This window comes from Chiloscyllium punctatum, unplaced genomic scaffold, assembly GCF_047496795.1.
Source record: "Chiloscyllium punctatum isolate Juve2018m unplaced genomic scaffold, sChiPun1.3 scaffold_382, whole genome shotgun sequence".
Taxonomy (NCBI): domain Eukaryota; kingdom Metazoa; phylum Chordata; class Chondrichthyes; order Orectolobiformes; family Hemiscylliidae; genus Chiloscyllium; species Chiloscyllium punctatum.
Window position 1 is genome coordinate 60,798 of NW_027310116.1, and position 6,703 is coordinate 67,500.

The window sequence follows — 6,703 nt, forward strand, 5'->3', positions numbered from 1 at the left end:
TACTGATTTCTTCTTTTTAAACATTTTTCTAAGTTTTTCTGGTTACTCATTTCTTCTTTTTAAACATTTTTCGCAGTTTTTCTGGTTACTGATTTCTTCTTTTTAAACATTTTCCTAAGTTTTCCTGGTTACTGATTTCTTCTTTTTAAACATTTTTCTAAGTTTTCCTGGTTACTCATTTCTTCTTTTTGATCATTTTTCTAAGTTTTCCTGGTTACTGATTTCTTCGTTTTGAACATTTTTCTAAGTTTTCCTGGTTACTCACTTCTTCTTTTCAAACATTTTTCTTCGTTTTTCTGTTTACTCATTTAGCACTTTCAGGCACTTTCCCATCATTTCCTCGTTCCCGATTTCACCCTTTAAAACGCTTTCGGGCATTTCCCTAAGTTTTGCGGTTCACGGCCTGTACACGGGGGAGGCTCCCCCCTCGAAGGCGAGACCGTCGGCAGAACCGCCGGGTCAAACCCGGCTGAGCTACCCGGCTTAAAAGTCTCAAAGTCGGGTTGAGCAGTCACATTCACTCCCATCGACTTTTGGGCAACTTCCCACCGTTGCAAATGCATGAAAATCGGCCTGTACACGGGGGAGGCTCCGCCCTCGAAGGCGAGACCGACGGCAGAACCGCCGGGTCAAACCCGGCCGGGCTACCCGGCTCGGAAGCGCCAAAGTCGGGTTGAGCAGTCACATTCACCCCCATCCCCTTTTGGGCCACTTCCCACGGTTCGAAATGCATGAAAATCGGCCTGTACACGGGGGACGCTCCCCCCTCGAAGGCGAGGCAGTCGGCAGAACCGCCGGGTCAAACCCGGCTGAGCTACCCGGGTTAGATGCCTCAAAGTCGGGTTGAGCAGTCACATTCACCCCCATCCCCTTTCGGCCCCCTTCCCACGGTTGGAAATGCATGAAAATCGGCCTGTACACGGTGGGCGCTCCCCCCTCGAAGGTGAGACCTTCGGCAGAACCGCCGGGTCAAATCCTGCCGAGCTACCCGCGTTAGAGGTCTCAATGTCGGCTTCAGCAGTCACATTCAATCCCATTCCCGTTTGGACCTCTTCCCGCCGATGGAAATGCACAAAATTCGGCCTGAACACGCGGGGCGCTCCCCCCTCGAAGGCGAGACCGTCGCCAGAACCGCCGGGTCAAATCCGGCTGAGCTACCCGCGTTACAGGTCTCAAAGTCGGGTTGAGCAGTCACGTTCACCCCCATCCCCTTTCGGACCCCTTCCCACGGTTGGAAATGCATGAAAATCGGCCTGTACACGGTGGGCGCTCCCCCCTCGAAGGTGAGACCTTCGGCAGAACCGCCGGGTCAAATCCGGCCGAGCTACCCGCGTTAGAGGTCTCAATGTCGGCTTCAGCAGTCACATTCAATCCCATTCCCGTTTGGACCTCTTCCCGCCGATGGAAATGCACAAAATTCGGCCTGAACACGCGGGACGCTCCCCCCTCGAAGGTGAGACCTTCGGCAGAACCGCCGGGTCAAATCCGGCCGAGCTACCCGCGTTAGAGGTCTCAATGTCGGCTTCAGCAGTCACATTCAATCCCATTCCCGTTTGGACCTCTTCCCGCCGATGGAAATGCACAAAATTCGGCCTGAACACGCGGGACGCTCCCCCCTCGAAGGCGAGACCGTCGCCAGAACCGCCGGGTCAAATCCGGCTGAGCTACCCGCGTTACAGGTCTCAAAGTCGGGTTGAGCAGTCACGTTCACCCCCATCCCCTTTCGGCCCCCTTCCCACGGTTGGAAATGCATGAAAATCGGCCTGTACACGGTGGGCGCTCCCCCCTCGAAGGTGAGACCTTCGGCAGAACCGCCGGGTCAAATCCTGCCGAGCTACCCGCGTTAGAGGTCTCAATGTCGGCTTCAGCAGTCACATTCAATCCCATTCCCGTTTGGACCTCTTCCCGCCGATGGAAATGCACAAAATTCGGCCTGAACACGCGGGGCGCTCCCCCCTCGAAGGCGAGACCGTCGCCAGAACCGCCGGGTCAAATCCGGCTGAGCTACCCGCGTTACAGGTCTCAAAGTCGGGTTGAGCAGTCACGTTCACCCCCATCCCCTTTCGGACCCCTTCCCACGGTTGGAAATGCATGAAAATCGGCCTGTACACGGTGGGCGCTCCCCCCTCGAAGGTGAGACCTTCGGCAGAACCGCCGGGTCAAATCCGGCCGAGCTACCCGCGTTAGAGGTCTCAATGTCGGCTTCAGCAGTCACATTCAATCCCATTCCCGTTTGGACCTCTTCCCGCCGATGGAAATGCACAAAATTCGGCCTGAACACGCGGGACGCTCCCCCCTCGAAGGCGAGACCGTCGCCAGAACCGCCGGGTCAAATCCGGCTGAGCTACCCGCGTTACAGGTCTCAAAGTCGGGTTGAGCAGTCACGTTCACCCCCATCCCCTTTCGGCCCCCTTCCCACGGTTGGAAATGCATGAAAATCGGCCTGTACACGGTGGGCGCTCCCCCCTCGAAGGTGAGACCTTCGGCAGAACCGCCGGGTCAAATCCTGCCGAGCTACCCGCGTTAGAGGTCTCAATGTCGGCTTCAGCAGTCACATTCAATCCCATTCCCGTTTGGACCTCTTCCCGCCGATGGAAATGCACAAAATTCGGCCTGAACACGCGGGGCGCTCCCCCCTCGAAGGCGAGACCGTCGCCAGAACCGCCGGGTCAAATCCGGCTGAGCTACCCGCGTTACAGGTCTCAAAGTCGGGTTGAGCAGTCACGTTCACCCCCATCCCCTTTCGGACCCCTTCCCACGGTTGGAAATGCATGAAAATCGGCCTGTACACGGTGGGCGCTCCCCCCTCGAAGGTGAGACCTTCGGCAGAACCGCCGGGTCAAATCCGGCCGAGCTACCCGCGTTAGAGGTCTCAATGTCGGCTTCAGCAGTCACATTCAATCCCATTCCCGTTTGGACCTCTTCCCGCCGATGGAAATGCACAAAATTCGGCCTGAACACGCGGGACGCTCCCCCCTCGAAGGTGAGACCTTCGGCAGAACCGCCGGGTCAAATCCGGCCGAGCTACCCGCGTTAGAGGTCTCAATGTCGGCTTCAGCAGTCACATTCAATCCCATTCCCGTTTGGACCTCTTCCCGCCGATGGAAATGCACAAAATTCGGCCTGAACACGCGGGACGCTCCCCCCTCGAAGGCGAGACCGTCGCCAGAACCGCCGGGTCAAATCCGGCTGAGCTACCCGCGTTACAGGTCTCAAAGTCGGGTTGAGCAGTCACGTTCACCCCCATCCCCTTTCGGACCCCTTCCCACGGTTGGAAATGCATGAAAATCGGCCTGTACACGGTGGGCGCTCCCCCCTCGAAGGTGAGACCTTCGGCAGAACCGCCGGGTCAAATCCGGCCGAGCTACCCGCGTTAGAGGTCTCAATGTCGGCTTCAGCAGTCACATTCAATCCCATTCCCGTTTGGACCTCTTCCCGCCGATGGAAATGCACAAAATTCGGCCTGAACACGCGGGACGCTCCCCCCTCGAAGGTGAGACCTTCGGCAGAACCGCCGGGTCAAATCCGGCCGAGCTACCCGCGTTAGAGGTCTCAATGTCGGCTTCAGCAGTCACATTCAATCCCATTCCCGTTTGGACCTCTTCCCGCCGATGGAAATGCACAAAATTCGGCCTGAACACGCGGGACGCTCCCCCCTCGAAGGCGAGACCGTCGCCAGAACCGCCGGGTCAAATCCGGCTGAGCTACCCGCGTTAGAGGTCTCAAAGTCGGGTTGAGCAGTCACGTTCACCCCCATCCCCTTTCGGACCCCTTCCCACGGTTGGAAATGCATGAAAATCGGCCTGTACACGGTGGGCGCTCCCCCCTCGAAGCTGAGACCTTCGGCAGAACCGCCGGGTCAAATCCGGCCGAGCTACCCGCGTTAGAGGTCTCAATGTCGGCTTCAGCAGTCACATTCAATCCCATTCCCGTTTGGACCTCTTCCCGCCGATGGAAATGCACAAAACTCGGCCTGAACACGCGGGACGCTCCCCCCTCGAAGGTGAGACCTTCGGCAGAACCGCCGGGTCAAATCCGGCCGAGCTACCCGCGTTAGAGGTCTCAATGTCGGCTTCAGCAGTCACATTCAATCCCATTCCCGTTTGGACCTCTTCCCGCCGATGGAAATGCACAAAATTCGGCCTGAACACGCGGGACGCTCCCCCCTCGAAGGCGAGACCGTCGCCAGAACCGCCGGGTCAAATCCGGCCGAGCTACCCGCGTTAGAGGTCTCAATGTCGGCTTCAGCAGTCACATTCAATCCCATTCCCTTTTGGAACACTTCCCGCCGTTAACAATGCACGATATTCGGCCTGAACACGCGGGACGCTCCCCCCTCGAAGGTGAGACCTTCGGCAGAACCGCCGGGTCAAATCCTGCCGAGCTACCCGCGTTAGAGGTCTCAATGTCGGCTTCAGCAGTCACATTCAATCCCATTCCCGTTTGGACCTCTTCCCGCCGATGGAAATGCACAAAATTCGGCCTGAACACGCGGGACGCTCCCCCCTCGAAGGCGAGACCGTCGCCAGAACCGCCGGGTCAAATCCGGCCGAGCTACCCGCGTTAGAGGTCTCAATGTCGGCTTCAGCAGTCACATTCAATCCCATTCACGTTTGGAACACTTCCCGCCGTTAACAATGCACGATATTCGGCCTGAACACGCGGGACGCTCCCCCCTCGAAGGTGAGACCTTCGGCAGAACCGCCGGGTCAAATCCTGCCGAGCTACCCGCGTTAGAGGTCTCAATGTCGGCTTCAGCAGTCACATTCAATCCCATTCCCGTTTGGACCTCTTCCCGCCGATGGAAATGCACAAAATTCGGCCTGAACACGCGGGGCGCTCCCCCCTCGAAGGCGAGACCGTCGCCAGAACCGCCGGGTCAAATCCGGCTGAGCTACCCGCGTTACAGGTCTCAAAGTCGGCTTCAGCAGTCACATTCAATCCCATTCCCTTTTGGAACACTTCCCGCCGTTAACAATGCACGATATTCGGACTGAACACGGGGGCCGGTCCGCCCTCGAAGTCAACACCGTCCGCAGAACCGCCGGGGCAAATCCGGCTGAGCTACCCCGCCCCCGAACACTCAAAGTCCCTCTGAAGCCTTGCATTCGCCTCCTTGGAAAATTGACGTCAAACATTACCAAAATCGGGGGCACGAGCACTAAAGCTAAGTCTCACCCTTTCCCTATCCCTAACCAGGAACCGAACGCCCACCCTCAGCCTCACACCAACGCCGGTGCCACTCCAGACAGACACACCCTTCAAAACCACACCCATCCGGCCATGCAACTCAAAAAGGGTCCAAATTCAGAAACACCCCCTTCAAAAGGCACTCCATCCTCGGCCACACCACCGGGACATGCTCCCCTCGGCGATAATTAAGCCCCCACCACTATTTGAAGCCAACCGCAGCCGCAACTCGAACGGAGAAATCAGTAACCAATTCAAAAATGCGCTTGGTTACTGATTTCTACTGAGCCGAAAAAATTCTAAGTGTCGGTGGTTACTGATTTATACCAACCCGAAAAAATTCTAAGTGTCAGTGGTTACTGATTTATACCAACCCGAAAATATTCTAAGTGTCAGTGGTTACTGATTTATACCAACCCGAAAAAATTCTAAGTGTCAGTGGTTACTGATTTATACCAAGTCGAAAAAATTCTAAGTGTCAGTGGTTACTGATTTATACCAACCCGAAAATATTCTAAGTGTCAGTGGTTACTGATTTATACCAACTCGAAAAAATTCTAAGTGTCAGTGGTTACTGATTTATACCGACCCGAAAAAATTCTAAGTGTCAGTGGTTACTGATTTATACCAACTCGAAAATATTCTAAGTGTCGGTGGTTACTGATTTATACCAACCCGAAAAAATTCTAAGTGTCAGTGGTTACTGATTTATACCAACTCGAAAAAATTCTAAGTGTCGGTGGTTACTGATTTATACCAACTCGAAAATATTCTAAGTGTCGGTGGTTACTGATTTATACCTACCCGAAAATATTCTAAGTGTCAGTGGTTACTGATTTATACCAAGTCGAAAATATTCTAAGTGTCAGTGGTTACTGATTTATACCAACTCGAAAAAATTCTAAGTGTCAGTGGTTACTGATTTATACCAACTCGAAAATATTCTAAGTGTCGGTGGTTACTGATTTATACCAACCCGAAAATATTCTAAGTGTCAGTGGTTACTGATTTATACCAACTCGAAAAAATTCTAAGTGTCGGTGGTTACTGATTTATACCAACTCGAAAATATTCTAAGTGTCGGTGGTTACTGATTTATACCAACCCGAAAATATTCTAAGTGTCAGTGGTTACTGATTTATACCAAGTCGAAAATATTCTAAGTGTCAGTGGTTACTGATTTATACCAACTCGAAAATATTCTAAGTGTCGGTGGTTACTGATTTATACCAACCCGAAAATATTCTAAGTGTCAGTGGTTACTGATTTATACCAACTCGAAAAAATTCTAAGTGTCAGTGGTTACTGATTTATACCAACTCGAAAATATTCTAAGTGTCGGTGGTTACTGATTTATACCAACCCGAAAATATTCTAAGTGTCAGTGGTTACTGATTTGTACCGACCCGAAAAAATTCTAAGTGTCAGTGGTTACTGATTTATACCAACCCGAAAATATTCTAAGTGTCGGTGGTTACTGATTTATACCAACCCGAAAATATTCTAAGTGTCA